The following is a 16,232-nucleotide window of genomic DNA, read 5'->3' as shown; positions in this document are numbered from 1 at the left end:
AGTTGGCGCTTTCACCTATAGAGGCGCTAAATATTTTTCGTGGTTCATGGGGGTGATTATAATCCAATTAAATGCAAAATACAAGCGAGCTGGACAAGAATGACGAAAATAATCCATGGAGAAGATGAACAAGAGGACTAAAAACAAACACAAATCTCCAAACACAGTTAGATGGCAGGTGCGCGACCGAAAATATCCGCCTGGTCCGGGTATCAAACCTGGGACCTCTCCATTTCCGGTGAAGCGCTCTACAAACTGAGCTAACCAGGGGTTAGACGTCAATAGTGCAAACGGGTTTTATCAGCTGCCACCAGTCTAACACCAACAAGGGTGAAAGGCTCGCATTTTAAGGTTATGATTATAATGCAATTAAACGTAAAGGTGCAAACGAGCTGGACAAGAGGGACGAAAATAATTCCTGGAGAAGGGGAAGAAGAGGGACAAAGGAAAAACACATATCTCCAAACACAGCTAGGTGACTGGTGCGCGATAGATAAAAATCCGCCTGGTCCAGGTGTTGAACCCAGGAACTCTTCATTTATAGTGGACCGCTATAATAACTCAGCTAACCAGAAGTCAGACGTCAGTTGAGCAAACCGGTTTTATCAGTTGCCGCCAGCCTAACATCAACAAGGGTGAAATGCTTGCATTTGAAGGTTATGATGATAATGCAATTAAATGCAAAGGTGCAATCGAACTGGATTAGAATGACCCTTGTTGGTGTTAGACTGGCGGCAGCTGATAAAACCTGTTTGCTCTGACGTCTAACCCCTGATTAGCTAAGTCGGTAGAGCACTCCAGTTGAAATGGAGAGGTCCCGGGTTCGATACCCGGATCAGGCGGATTTTTTCGGTCGCGTACTAGTCACCTGGCTGTGCTCGGAGATTTGTGTTTGTTCTTTGTCCCTCTTGTTCCCCTTCTCCAGAGATTATATTCGTCATTCTTGGGGGTCTTTTTTGAGGGTTGAAGAGTGGGGGACGTATTGGATCTAAAACGCGGTCATAGAATTCAGCCAGCGCTCATACAAATTCAGATTCATAAAATTTTCATTTCAAACATTCAAATTCATAAAATTCAGATGTTACCGAGGACCATGTTGCCACAGATAAAAAAATGTGCGAGATATACATTAAACCTATATTTTCATAACGGTATACAATGCGGAAAAAACGCTCATGATGAGGACGCGATGTGTGGCTCTGTAGATGAAGGGCCTTGTGATCAAAAGCAACTGGCTGTCTTGTATGTAGCAGTCAAATACGAGCGTGGAATTTGTAACGAAGCACAAATCAAGTTGTGCGTTTTTTCTGTGGTAAGATCGATATGTTGAGTGACAATAAAAGTGGGTAAAACGTATGGCCACCACCCTCTCGAGAAGCTGTTTAGACGCCCGATAAAAGGAAATAGGAGATGAGAAGTCGCTCCTTTCTACGTGATCATTTAAGTAGTTCACCACGTAAACAATGGTGCAGGTTTTATTGTTAAATTGTTGTAATAATCGTTTGATTAGGTCATACGAAGTTGCCCGGGTAGCGGGCGGAGGGTACACACAGCATACAAGAGTGAAGACTTTCGGGCCTTCCAGCTGGTAGTCAAACACCGATGAGTCCTACCAGGTATTCCCGAGCCTCAAAATTGGTACACTGCTCAAGTGCGACAAGAACTTGGGACTCGAGGAGCGTGTTCACGAATGGAAGCTGAAGAGGTCTTTTAATTTAAACCATTATGAAAAGTGGAAACGTAGAAACCATAAAAACTGTGTGTTAGTTATATTTTCGTCGTATTAGTAACAGCGTCCTAATAGCCATTTAATACTTCGACGTAGATCCTCCCGTGGCGACTCTTCGACGTTTAAAAAGTGGAAGAGCGGAGAGAACGAAAGTGACGTCATCAACGGGATAAGATGACTCCTCCTCGCCGCTGGGCTACCTCGAAGATGCCATCGATTACATCACGACGCTCTGGGCAGACAATAGGCGGTAGAGAAGACTGCCGCACGCCGGGAGGCAATCTCTGCGTGTATTTTTCAGAATAATTGCTGTTTGCGCTTACGTCAGGCCAAGATATGTGCGATAACTAAATTCACGAGACGAAAAGCCGTAAAAGTCTACCCCTAACTTAGATTTCCTTAAAATAACTTCAGCCTTCCTTTAATGGATCGCAAGCTAAAGAACCGGGAAGAAGTCCGTTTTCTTCTGTTAATACGAGAGGGCCTTACGGTTGCGGGCTGCGGCGCGACGGTGAAGGTGACTATTTGTTCGAGGATGGTGACACTGCGTCAGCTGGTTGTGGTACCGATGTTATTAACAGGCCCTTATCATAAGGAGAAGTTGGCATATCCCACAGTACCACTCTTCGGGAGCAGAGGCCACACGTCGGTTCATATATTAATATTGATAGTGGTAAGTTTATATATACACATATATATTACAGGTGTGCGAATATTGAATTTTTCGAATACTAATCGAATACGAGTAGGGCAAAAAACTGGCTTCCAATATCGAATCGAATATCGAATATCTGCCTAGTAGACAAAACATACAAAACAAGAGGTAACAGCATGTTTTATTGCCTTTTTAAAACAAGTCAATCCACGTGAATTTCGCTGGGCTGCAGCAGGCTAAAGATAGTTCTAGTAATGCACTCATTAAAAATTATCGTGTAGGAAAATCAACTGTTCAGTGTGTTCAGAAAGTAACCGCTCCCTACGCGCCGTGACAAGATTTCCGCCAGTAGAAAGACCCTTTCACTTGAGAAACCTGCTAACTTTAACTAAAGTTTGAACAAGTTCGACTTAAAGACAGTGTTGCCCGGCTGCTACACAATTTTGGGAAACAAATAATTTAGCAAGTTGTTCATTTTATACTTGACAAAATGGTAACCAATATTTACACACTAAAAAAGCAAAGTATGCGCTTTTAACGCTTTCATTTGTCATTAATGTGAGCCAGTGATGCCAGTAAACACAACGAATAGTGCATTTTTCCTCCGCCAGGTGGATTGAGCTAGTTATTTTTTTTTAATTTTTGCGCATGCGCAAAAAAGTTGACATTCAGTTGAACCTTTGTTGAACGTCACGTTGAAACTTCGAAAAAGTCGAATTCGGTCGCACTCGAACCTGGGCAGTTTTGCGACATCCCTAGTTTTGATTGCGCGGGATGAATGTTAATGGACAACTAGCTTTTTCTTTTTTAATTTTCAAACATTTCTATTAAATAAAACTCTCGATATTAGTTTTATATTATAATTTTCCTCACGAGGTTTATTTTATTGAATCAATTTATAGAACGCGCTATTACATCACACATTGCTATAACAGTGCCACACAACAAAGGGCTTGGTAAAATAGAAACCGAAACTGATCCTCTCTTGCTCCCATGGGACAGATAGAAACGGAGCAGACCGTTAACGCATGCCTCATACGCCTTTCTCAGTGAATAAACATTCACAGGGGAATGCGTGGCAGGCAGATTATTTGTCACTTGCTCGAATATTCGCGGTTTGTTCGAAAATTCGCCGCTTTTCCCGAATATTCGACTTTTGACGAATATTCAGGAACTTCCGAATATGTTCGAATAAGGAAAATATGTGATTATTATTAGAATTTTTGAGTATTCGCACAAACCTAATATGTAATGTATATATTAGGGGTGTGCGAATATATATATATATATATATATAGAAGACGAAAAGAACCCTTGGTGAAAACAGCGGCAACGAACGATTTAATCTTTGACGTTTCGGCCGGAGTCCGGCCTTCGTCAGGCCTTCGTCAGCTTCCTGACGAAGGCCGGACTCCGGCCGAAACGTCGAAGATTAAATTGTCCGTTGTTGCTGTTTTCACCAATGGTTCTTTTCGTCTTCTGTACCCACGCCTTCGGCCCCTCCGCCACCATGCCCGTTGTATGTATATATATATATATATATATATATATATATATATATATATATTGATTGATAAGGCGTTATAAAAAGATTGAGCGATTCGTAATGGACCAAGATATTCAGAACTTCAAGAGCTCATCCAGATACTTACTTATTCATTAAACTGGAGAAATCAGTAATACAAGAAGGCTTCTAAGACTTCCGATATGTGAAGGCGAAAGCATTTCAACAGAAAACCCACAAAAAAATAAGTCACATAATAGTTTTAACGCCAATCCATCGAAAGTGGTTTGAATACGTGTCCAGTTTTATGATCTACATTTTACTTGTATAAGTAAAAAATAGCTCCAAGGAAAGCTATATTCGAATACTAATATTAGGATTTCCAAGATGCCGTTATATTAAAAAATTTAGTCATTATTACGCTCAAGTCTTGTCAAGCTTCCTTAAATTTTTATTAGTTTCGCAAACCCTACATTGCCTTCTACCATGTGAAATTATTTAGGCATTTATTGATTGTTTTTGTTACTTTAACATCAACACTAATCGCTCTTTTGTCAAATCTATTTTACCCATTGGCTACATCAATAATCAAAACACAAAGCTGCTGGAGTCTTTAATCGACCGAATAAAAAGTATTGCTCGAAAGTCGACATTACACACGTTTTTCATCTCCCGAGAGCATCGACACCATCACGGTTTCAGGACGCCACTGGAATGCAATATTGCCACGGCAAATTGTGAAGATGTCGAGGTAAAAGCGTCCCCAGTACGTCGTAAAAATTCCTCGTCTCTGCAACACGGTACCGGTAAAATAAAAGCCACCAACGAAGTGCAACAAGCACCCTCGCGCAAAGTGATAGGTTGTCTTGTAATTTCCGTGGATCGGCGTAGCGGTGACGACCCTGGAAAGTCGCAAAGTAGCTCGGAAAGTTATCCTGTTTTGTTTCATTTTCCCTTTATTGGCAAGACTTGCAACGGTTCCATCGTGAATCGAATCCTTTGCTAAGGCTCACATATGAGATTTGGGTGCGACTCTATAATCTTTACATGAATACCGAACTTCTTTAGGAGTATTCTGCAAACCAAGACAAAATAATATAAATACATAAATGTTAGCTAATTAAGTTGTGTGCTTTGTTTTTTTTAAATCTAAAGTAGAATTTAATATGGCCATTATCTCAAGAAAAAACTTTTACGACTCCTAATAAATATTTTTGTGATCGACGTCTTAAGGAAGTGAAAACCAGCCGCCTTTAATTTGCTTGTTTTGTTATTAAAATTATACTTAATTTACAGAAAAATATATTTCACGATTTTTTCATTGACTAAATAAATTTGCTTATGGTAAAGACTGCAATAAAGTTATTTCCCGGTATCTGCAACCTATTGTTAAATTGATTAATTTGTACTATAATCTACATTGAATGTAAAAATTCTAAATTAGCAAAATATGGCACGCATCACATACACAATGTAATGAAAATTGATGGGCATTCGCTCCAGTGAATCTCTGCCTCACTGTATCTACGTGAGTAAGTATGGTAAGAAAAAGTGTTTGACTTCTAGTATTTCTCCAGTATCAGCACAGAACAAACATTTTATTGCCGTGGATCGTGCATATTGCATGCGCTCTGAAATGTGTACACCGTCCTGTCATTTAGCAGTCCGCTGCAGGAGGCGCCCGAGTTTAAAATATAGCTGTTTTAGTACCATTAAAAAGGCTGGTGATGACTGCATAAGCCACCCGTCACTTGCTTTGACAGATGCTGAGCAAGCATTCTTGTCGGTGACAGTGCCACGGCCGCGCGTTAAGGTTTCGTTCGTTTTTTGCTTTTGTTTTTAGATTGTAACCTGGGCAGGGGGAGGGGGGGGGGGGGAGGGGTGCTGTTGAATGGTGTATGGGAAAGCGGGAAAGGGAGTCTTCTTAGTTTTTTTCCGAATTCCTGTTAAACATACCGTTGCCAGTAGGCGCTTGTCTGTCGTACGTGTCCCCTTTTTGCGTTGTTTTTTTTTTCTTTTTTGTACATATTTTATGTTACCATGAACCGCTACCAAATGGCCCAGCTGTTAACCCACATGATTGTTATTCTTTCTCTAAAGGAACATTTGTATATTACAGATGGTGCAACTATCTTACGTTTGTAAACTATCTTAGCAACTTAGTATTCCTACAACATAAAAATACGCTCAATTCAAAATGTGCATGCTCCGCATGTACCAGAGGAAAATTAAAATTGATAACATTTTACATTGTAAGCAACCATCTTTAGGCATTGCTAGATATATAAAGTCATGTCAAAATTACTTGATTAAAAATGTTCAAACACGATATTGAGTAGCTCTAACTTCAGAACAATTATTTGGTTTAGATTCTGAAAAATAGGGATCTCCTCCATATTGGTGCCTTTCTACCGCCTACATTTCCAAAATTTGTTTGTCTTCGTCTTTTGTGCTGCTTTTGTCGAGCAAAGTTATTAGAATGTTTGTATTCCTAGAGACCTTAATATTTACTCTGGTACTGAGTCTATAATGATACAAACTATGAACCTAGATTATGCTGAACTTCTTGAATATGTAAGTTGTATGAGACTGAACCAGAATATTGCCTATGGCATTTATTGCATCATTTTGCAACAGGTGTACCCTTTCAAGACTGGTTGAAGTGTTTATGGCCCAAACTAAATGGCAGTCATTGAGGTGGGAATAGGACAAGGTATTGTAAATCATTAACTTACCGTATATCGGTGCCAACAGCGTGTGACAACGTTTTCATGTAGATAATGTTATTATCATAGAAAATGACACCTAGAAACTTGAGATAGTTTACAATATCATTCGTTATTTTATTTATGCTCAGTTTTTTCGTTAGGGCGACTTCTTTATTTTTGGAACGAGAGGGCACGACTTTGATTTCTCAATGTCGATTCGAGGTAAATTAAATCTACTCCACACTTACAACCCAGAAAACGTCAGGTTTGCTTTGTCAAACAACAAATCAGCTTTTTCAGCAGATAAAATATACTTGGATCGCCGGCATAATTTACGCGTACTTCTTCTAAATTAACATTTATAATATCATTTACGTATATATTGAAGAATAAAGAACTCAATATACTGCCTGGTGGTATACCGAATGAAAGAGTTTTTTGGGACAGAGGAGTTTCCATCAATTGAGACGTATGGTAATCGATGCTCCAGATGGAATTTCTGCAAAGCATAACCTCGAAAGACGTAAGTATCTAATTTTTCCAAAAAGGATGTTGTTATTTAGACAATCATACGCATTTGAGAACTCACTAAGCACACCAAGAATCAGTTATTTTTCTTAAGAGTCCTGAAAAATAAACACTTGTATTGCTACTACGGCAGCCTCGGGGCACTTGTTTTTTTAAGAATCCAAACGGCGACGTATTTATATGATATCCTTGTTTGAAAACCTAGTCAACCGTGTTTAAAATATTCTGCTAGAGCTTTAAAAACAATAATCACTTTATTCTTTTCTATTTCACTTTTGTATTCCTCTCGTTACCCACCGAGTCTCAGCTTGTTTAAGAAGATGCTAAATCAACACCAATTTGCCTGCGCCATCACTGCTTTATCATTGCTTCTTTTTTCCTTCCTTAAACTCACGAAAGTAAAAAAAAAAAAAAATGAGTTTTTAAATTGAGTTGTTCTAAATGAAAATCACGAAAAAATGTTTGCAATTCAGAAATGTTAAGTCAAGTTGAAGACTGGATAGCCGAAAGCTTAAGATATAAAATAAACTGTGCAATTCTATAAACGGGCCGAAGAAAATAATGTTTATCTATTTTTAAGGCTTTTAAACATTAAGTTTATACCTCATTGACTAAAACGTGTTTTTTAAATGTTGGCTAAGGTCCCATGGACAGATTGTACACAAGTAAGCCATGCATACACTGTTTTGTGCAACTTTATTACATATGTGAACGTAATTATTTACTGATTCATGTGAACTCTAAATTAAAAATTTAAGATCAGTACCACTCCAATACCGCCAATAATACAGTCTTACTAGAGCAGTTTTTGGACTCATTGAACACTTTGAAAAGTGCTTAGGATGGCATACTTATCGCGTTCCATAAACTCTTAAATATATGTAGCTTTCTAATGTACTCAGTTGAGGTTTTACTCATGACGTTCCGTGGTAAGAAGTACATATAATTGTATGGGCCTAACATTACGAATGTATGACCGTTCTCAAATACCGGAAAGTAACAAACGATGACCGCACTTAGGTTGGTCCTAATTATATAAGCACAAACGAAATTCAATTGATGAGAGTTGCGCTGCATTACAATAATAGTTCAGTACACATTAGCAGTTAAATATTATTCTAATATTAATTAGAATGAGTAAGACACAAATCAAATACCTTTAGATCAATTCTGGAAACTCCAGCGGCGCCCGTAGAAAAAAAACTGATTCCAGCGCACCCAGCTAGCCAAGGGTCTCCGATAGCAAACGTAGTTTTCAGAATATCTAGGCTTTGATAGCTACACACGGGGAATCCAACGCAAAATGATCGCGACGGATTTTGTTCGCTTTGATTGTTTAAAAAATAAATATTTATCATTTTATGACTAAAGCATGTGTTCTTTTCGGAAAAAAAAGGTTATCTTGTCATTTGAGGCTCAGCTTTTGACCTTTTTGTTAGAATAAGAACAGTCCGATGTCACCGTTATTGTATAATTGAGAAACATGAATCTACATTTGCGGCGTTATTTCAAAATACTTAAGCATCCAAGACGTTCTTCGGATCAACTTCAGTGTTCCATTCAAGCAATAGTCACGTTTGCTGTTGACAATAACGTTTTCATGAATGTCGCGCTCACACCAGTCACTTGGAAAAAGCGATCCGTCTAATTCCTGCCGACACAATTGCCAAGTTTAAAAATGAAAGGAAGCAGAAAGTCTGTAGTGTACGGGTGCTGATATGACGCAGCAGCTGGTACGATGTCTAGTATCGTGGCGATGCCCCAGAGGATTCACGTTTCAGCGGCGAACTGGCGGACATCACGACTGGTAAGGGAATCACCCGAGCTACAAGCTCATGCAGAACAGCTCGCGACATTTGGACTGACATTGGTGCGGCAGGTCGACCATGGAAGAAGTTTTTTGCCGCGTTTCATTTCTATTTTTTTTATTTCGATCATTTAATTTGTTGTGATAAAGGCGTGTTCGTTATATCAAACGTCTTTCTATCGCCACAAATCGGTAGCCAGGTTGTGATGCGACAAATTCGTGCCAGGCAAGCAAGAGAAAGCAATGTCCACGCCCCACGTGGTGTGCGACGACTTAACGTCGGCAACGGATGTCTTTGTTCGATGAGATGCAGTCCAGAAGCCACTGCAACGACCGTACCACAACCCTTCCAAGATGCTAGAAACGCGCGACAACTGCTTTCTTTTGCACTGCAATGGACGGCGGTGCACCATTTCCATCGAGTGCCTAATGCCGGCTTCAGTGTGTAGTACCACGTCCTAGTCACCAATTGTTGATGTCTATATCAAAATTTACTTAATACCATTATCTCAAAATGTTGCGTTGATACGATTGTGCATATAGGATCTGAGGTCACTACCGAAGCGAATGTTAAGCTACACTTCATTCGAAAAAAAAAAAAAAAACAGTTTGAAATAATACCTGCGACTTCTCGCACATCCGAAAATAAAGAGTGTTATAGCGCAAATCAAATGAAAATCGTTCGCAATAATGCAGTGCACACATTCAATCGAGGGTTTGCCTCCTTTACGCTCGATAACTGCCATCACTGGAAGGACGGTCTCGCTTCAAAATTCTTCTTTCTAAGTTTACTGATTTCCTTTTTTTTTCATGCGCCGCTACGCCGAGGCGTCTTTTCTGTTTGTACTTTTTCTTGATCTTCTTGAGCGGACCCTGCGTTAGATCCATCGGGCTGGTTATTTTTACTATTGTTTTGTCTTGTATGTTTTCCACTCTTTCTCAGCCACTTCGTTGCTTACAAACATTAGTCGTCCGCTATATGACGCCCGTACTCTTTATTTTGTTTCTTTATTTTTTCCGTCCGCAACTCTTACTTATTTTCGGTCTATATTTGCTTTTTTGTGTGCGGTGGATTTACATCTTTACATTCGACTGAGTTTAAACTTGGGTAACCTGGAAACGGTATTTTCATAATTACACACTGTTCCGTTGTTTTGATTTTTGTTTTGCCGCCATCCTCGTGAAAACAAAATCAGTTTGTGTGTGATTACAACACAAATAAAGTATATAAATAAACCACGCACTTCGAAAACCTCCAACTTGTCTCCTTTTTTTTTTTACATCGCTGAAGTGTTTTTGTTTCTTTCGGCAACTTTAAAGACTGATTACCACCTCTTCATTCTCAACGCTGTCGTTCGACACCACTCAAGCAAGATGCCCGGGCTGCATTTTTGTTTTTATTAACTTTGCTTCGCACAGGCGCTTTAACAGTACGGTGCCTTGAAGGCGTCTCGATTCCGAAGTCCCCAAAAATGGCGTCACAAAAGCCGGAGTTTCAAGCCGTCGAATGTCGCGATCCTTGCAATTCAACGTAAAAGATTTGCAAAAAAAAAACCAAGAAAAAACTGCCAAACGCGAGGGTCGTCGTTGTCGCAGCGTCCCACTTTCCGAATGCCGAAGCTTCAGTGAACTGTCGAGATGTAGATTTACCTGCCTAGGAACGGGTGTATTATACACCCCCCCCCCTCCCCACACACTTGCCCTTACACAGCCAGTATCACGGTTGGCGACAGCATGACATTCCCATGGCGTCATCAAACAAATTTCAAAGATCCACTTTTTCTTTTTTTTTTTTGCTACCAAGAGAGGCGTTTTTACCGCTTGCCGTTTGCTTTCGTCGAGCTCCAGAGTGTTTGCCGCTTAGGGGAGGGTCGGGCGTCTTCTAACAATGGCGTCGTGTGCGCGCCTCGTTTTGTGATAGTCATCGATAACTTACGAAATGCAGGGTGTGTCAAGTGCCAAGCATCTTATTATTGCTTGGCGACCAATCAAATTGTCGCGCTCATTGGTAAACACGCCGAAGATCGAATCGTGTAACCAAGAAGCGCGAACAAGACGCGTCACACGTTGCATTCCTTAAGCTCTCGCCGAGTATAGGTCATATTGGATCACCTCGATGCCGTTAAAATTCTTCTTCACAATTATGACAATTTTTGTTTTTAAAGACGGCAGGCAGGAATTCAAGACGCTGCCCAGAGGTTTCAATGGCCTCAACTCAACAAACATACCGAAATTGCTAAGAATGTAAAGGTTCCCGAAGCTTTAATTTCTTACCAACAATATTGTAATGTTGCCCTGCATAGTTCTTGCAGGAATTATAGCCTGCATTTTCTACCTAAAATCAATATTTATATTATTTCACTGAAAAGCGCCTGAAAAGCGTTGAAGAGGCAAGTTATTCAGTGTGAACACAAAGAAACATGAATCACGTAAGAGGGGAAATTTTACACGCACCCCATCAAAACCTTTGCTAACACGGGTATGTACAATCGGATCCAGACACAGGAAGGTTGACATGATTCACTACATGTACTTCGTCCAAGTTGAGACTAAAAAAAAATAGTTATCTTTAGTATCTGAACAAAATGAACTCGTCCATTGTTGAGTTAGAATGAGCCCACATTTTGCGTTAATGATGACCATGGCATAATCAAACAAAGTGTCTTCCCTGTTCGTGATCCAAATAGAAATACGCTTATGTGGTTTTTCAAACACATTGAGACTGACCGAGGACAAAGGAACGTGGCTAAAAAAGAAAATAAATTGGATCCCCAGACAGTGTTAGCTCTTCGCAAGACGAACGGGTGAAATATTGGAGAAAAAAATAAACTGAAAAGACACAGGAGCCAGACAAAAACAAAAACGACTTGCCAGTTTGAAGTTTCCTAATTAAATTTCGCTTGTATTCAAATCACGTACTCGGTCCTTCTTCGAGCTAGGGACTTTAGAACCACAGAGTGCCTCAAGAAAGTCAAGGCGCCATGTAGAAGAACGGAGATTCGCTGTGTTTGAAGAGCTCGAATGAAACGAGGTGGGAAGGGGAAGGGGCGTAGGGGGGGGGGGGGGGGGGAGTGTCGGTCACGTTTTTCTGTATTCACCTACTGGGCTCAGCTTCGGGATAAAATCTAAAACAACACGCCTAACAGTCCTAGCAAAAGGACAAAACGAGATGTAAAGTATGTAGTTCAACTAAAAGACGAACTTTTCGGCTTGGTGTTGGCTGACACTTTTCTGTTTCATCGCAATGAAAAAAAACCGCGGACTCGGATTTACCGGCCGTCGTTTAACATGGATTTCGACCCATTATTCCAAAGAGCTGTGATTTAGGCCCAATCCGCTAAACCTACGCTTTTAAAGTTATTCCTCATTAAAACCCCGCAACTATACAGGTAAGGATGATAAAAAAAAATTAATTTAATGGCAAAAAGGTTCACAAGAAAAAATTGAAGTGCGGAACAAAACGTTGTATTAGTTTACAATGATAATCATATATATATATATACATATATTAAATACGTTAGAGGAATTCGGAGATCAAGGTCAATGACTCTTCATATTTTCTGAGCACAGCCTTTTAGAATATGCGAGAGCTAAAATATATAACAAAGCAGTGTCCTGGTACAACAATGGCGTGTTTAGTCCACTCTACCAATACACCGCTATAATTTTTTTTTAATAATTCTAATGTCACTGTTATGTTATTGCTCCCACAAGTACAGTCTTGGGTTCTAGAAAGCAACGAGGATGCCTTTCATTGAGGCGTTTTGTGATAAAGGCTACCTAGATTTCTCACATAGACAAAATACCTTATATTTTATACAAATAAACGAACACTCTTGCATTTACATCTGCGAAAAAACGCCTTCTCGAATAGACCAAAAATTAACAATGTCGTCATTAATGCATACTTCCAAGTAGTAGCACGATGACTGGATACTCTGGGCAAGAAAAAAAAAAGAGTAAAGAATTTATTTGCTATACTTAACGTGCGTTGCTCCCCTGCGTAATCAAGGTTATGGTCATGTGTGCCTTTCGGTAATCACCTATGGGAATGGCGCATTAGTTCGACAGTGGTGATATCGTGGGCTAATTTACGACCGTCATGTATGGCCATATAACGATCGTTTCTTACTCCGACCGCAGCTATAAGGCGATCTGACGCAGGTGTTGCACATTAGCGCCACAACGAGAACAAGCATTCCGGCGACTCCCTTAATAATGAGAACTGCTGCGATAGATTGTAACGGCGACCATAAAGACTTCGTGATTATTCTTTTTCACTGGCCGGAAGGACAGGACCATATCAACACGAGTGATCATGCACGTTATCGGCAGGAATGAACGAGAGTATTACTTAGAAAAGATGCCTCTTGAGTTTCTGAATCGGCAGGCGTCGCGCCAGCCTGATTGTTTAAAATCTGGAGGGCAATCAGCGTGCTTAACATTGTGAGGGCAAAGTTTGTAACACGGCTAGCCAAAACCGCTTTCATGGACTTGAAGAAGGTAACAACCACAAATGAAAAATAAACTCTAGCCGCATGCGCAAACTGACTCCAATGGTGACCCACGAAAATTTAGAAAATTTTTACTAAACTTTATTTGTATATTAAAAAAAGAAAAAACGCGCGTGCCTTTTTTTTTGCGTGTTTAAAACATGCTCGCCACGCAACAAGTGCAAAACTAAAAGAAGAAAGAGTAAGTTGAGAATTAAACGGAAGAAAGAGCGCTCCCTGTTTGACATTTTTGCCGTGCTTTCTGCGTGAACTGTTGGTCTGTTGGTTTTTGCCTGAGCTCCTTTCGGAGCTCAGGCACTTCGATAAAAAGAAGTTTGAACAAAGCCGGCGATTGAAAGCAAAACGGTTTGAAAAGCCCTTATTTTTTGGAGAGCGCACAGTAGTCTCAATCGCAGGTTACCCTATGCGCTCACTCTAAAAGGAGGCATGCTTCACCATGCTTAAAAAAAAACTGCAAGAGTGGTCATCCTCTATTGTCACCAAAAAGGGGGATATCTGACTTTTTAAAAACTTTACCTCCATCCCATATTGTGCGTAGGTTAATCCATATTTGCGGAGAGTTCGCACCGCCATAAAATCAACAAAATAACCGGCTGCAATGTGGGTTTGGAAATTGATTCAGGCTAACCTTCTTTTATTAAATTATCATTCGGAATATTCTCTATTATGGACACGTGTATTTGTCCACAGGAGCTCCTAGCACTGCGAGGACGCATAATCACGTTCAAAGGTATGCACCGTCAAATCTACAACTTCAAATCGAGCGCGCATTTGTTGCGTTTCATCGTGAATCTGTCGCGCCTGCGCAATAGTATCGAATGTAGGAAGGTCATGCTAGAGGGGCTCTTCTACTGCAATCTGACACCGCTATAGTATTGTCCTAACTTAATAAAATCGGCACAACGAACAAAAACAATACAAAGACGAAGTAGTAGGGTATTAAGATAAGCGTTGTTTTGTGTACACCCTCCTACTTGCTCTTCGGTTTTTGCTCGCTGAGGCGATTTCACTAAGTATGAACCAACTAGCCCGCATCACCACCCTAATCCAGCCTTAACGTAAAATAAAGCTAAAACGCCGTCGAGCTGACGAAAATTAATACAATTATGGTTATATTGTAGCTGCTGCAGAAACATAAAGGAGCAGAGTCACTTTACTCATGGAACTCCTTAGTTTCGGTCGCATGCTTTCTTAAAAAAAAAAAAAAAAAAAAAGTTCACTCTGATAAAGAGAAAACGCGTTCGTTGAACGGGTTATAACATCATTTCTTTCCAGTATTATACATATGCCACCAATAACTCTAGAAATACTGTGACCATTACGCTAGCCGCTTTGTGCGCCCCGCAAGTTAGACTGATTTCCTCTTGCACCTATTCTGCTAAAACTAATGGAGCGCTCGTACTCTCTACAATTTAGCTCGGATTAAAATCGCATATACAACATTGCATTGTGGAGACCTAAAGTAGATTTAAACAAACTTTCAGTTTTATTGACGCAGAACAAATAATCGCTACACAAAGTAATGATTATTCTAAGTAATGATACCTGAGATGTAGTTTTTATTTTGTTCTTTGTTTTGTTTTAGTTGTGTTTAGTCAATCTATCGTGCAAAGTTTAAGAATACCAAAATAATCCGTACTGTCGCTGCTTTAACCCGATGAGACTTGAAACAAGAGTGGTTGCGAATACTCAGTATATAATGTGGTGAATTACTGAACGGCATTACGGCTAAAGAAATTTGCAGAACTGTGTTAACAACATTGGAATATCTTTACATATTCAGGTGTAACGTTAACTACGCCTATATTTTTCCCCTATAGCTTTTGTTTAATGGGCGAAACGTTAATTTCTTATTTTATAATGCGGCATCTAGTGAACCAGTTAGTAAATGCGTGAAACATACTCACGAGGAAAACATTTGACACCTCCAGCGAAAACAATGCATTCAGACAACAACACTCGCAAACGCGGAAGTTTAATTTTAAGAACTAAAACCGCAAGGGCAATCTTTTACCAAAAAAAGGGCTTGTTTCTCCGTTCTTCTAGTTGTGATCTGTCGCAAAACATGTATTCCGCTCAACGTCATGGCAAATGTGTACGAGAAAGATTAAAAGAGTCATCATTCGATCGGCTCCGGTGAACGATATAGGTTTGTCTTTACAATAAACTATAATCATGAGACTAAAATATTTGTCCGTAATTATTTTTATATCTAAACAATTACAAAAATAAACCTTTTTACAGCGAAGCTGTATACTTGTACCAGCCTAGGAAGTTTTCGCGTCGTCGTTGTAAGCAAAAACACTCTGCGAACAATTGAAGGCACAACAGAACATCTTTAAAATCATCAGCCGTAAAGCATATTGCTCAGTATCCGTTTCAATGAAGAAAACCACAAGACAAGCATCAAAACTACATGATTCATGATAAGGCGCGTGTGACCAATAGGAACATCCTCCCACGCGTTCCGGTAAAAATTAGGTTTGCAGCTGCTTCAAAAGAGGTTGACATGATTGAAGCCCTCGTGTGAAGTGCGAACCGCATAATGAGTGATAACGGTTCCTGCTGCCGCGGTGACGGCAGCTTGCGACGTGGGGAGTGACGTCACTAGCCTTTCATATATAAAAGAAGAACTCGCTTATACCCTGTTTCACCTTACGTCCGTACACAGCGGATGCTACGACCTATCTCAGCCAATCCCGTTCTGTGGACGTGGCCTGTGATACGCTTTACGCGCGTAGCTCTGCCCTTTCCCTAAGGTCACGTGACACTCACACGGCCTCCGAT

General features: G+C 40.1%; 1 non-coding gene across 1 annotated transcript; it reads left to right on the top strand.

Moving 5' to 3' along the window:
- Positions 1-769: 769 nt before the first annotated feature.
- Positions 770-842, top strand: Trnas-uga. The gene has a single exon. It is a non-coding gene; the product is annotated as a tRNA-Ser (tRNA).
- The last annotated feature ends 15,390 nt before the right edge of the window (positions 843-16,232 follow it).

This window comes from Ixodes scapularis, unplaced genomic scaffold (assembly GCF_016920785.2).
Source record: "Ixodes scapularis isolate PalLabHiFi unplaced genomic scaffold, ASM1692078v2 PGA_scaffold8__174_contigs__length_109621045, whole genome shotgun sequence".
Taxonomy (NCBI): Eukaryota; Metazoa; Arthropoda; class Arachnida; order Ixodida; family Ixodidae; genus Ixodes; species Ixodes scapularis.
This window is presented reverse-complemented; position numbering and strand designations above follow the sequence as displayed.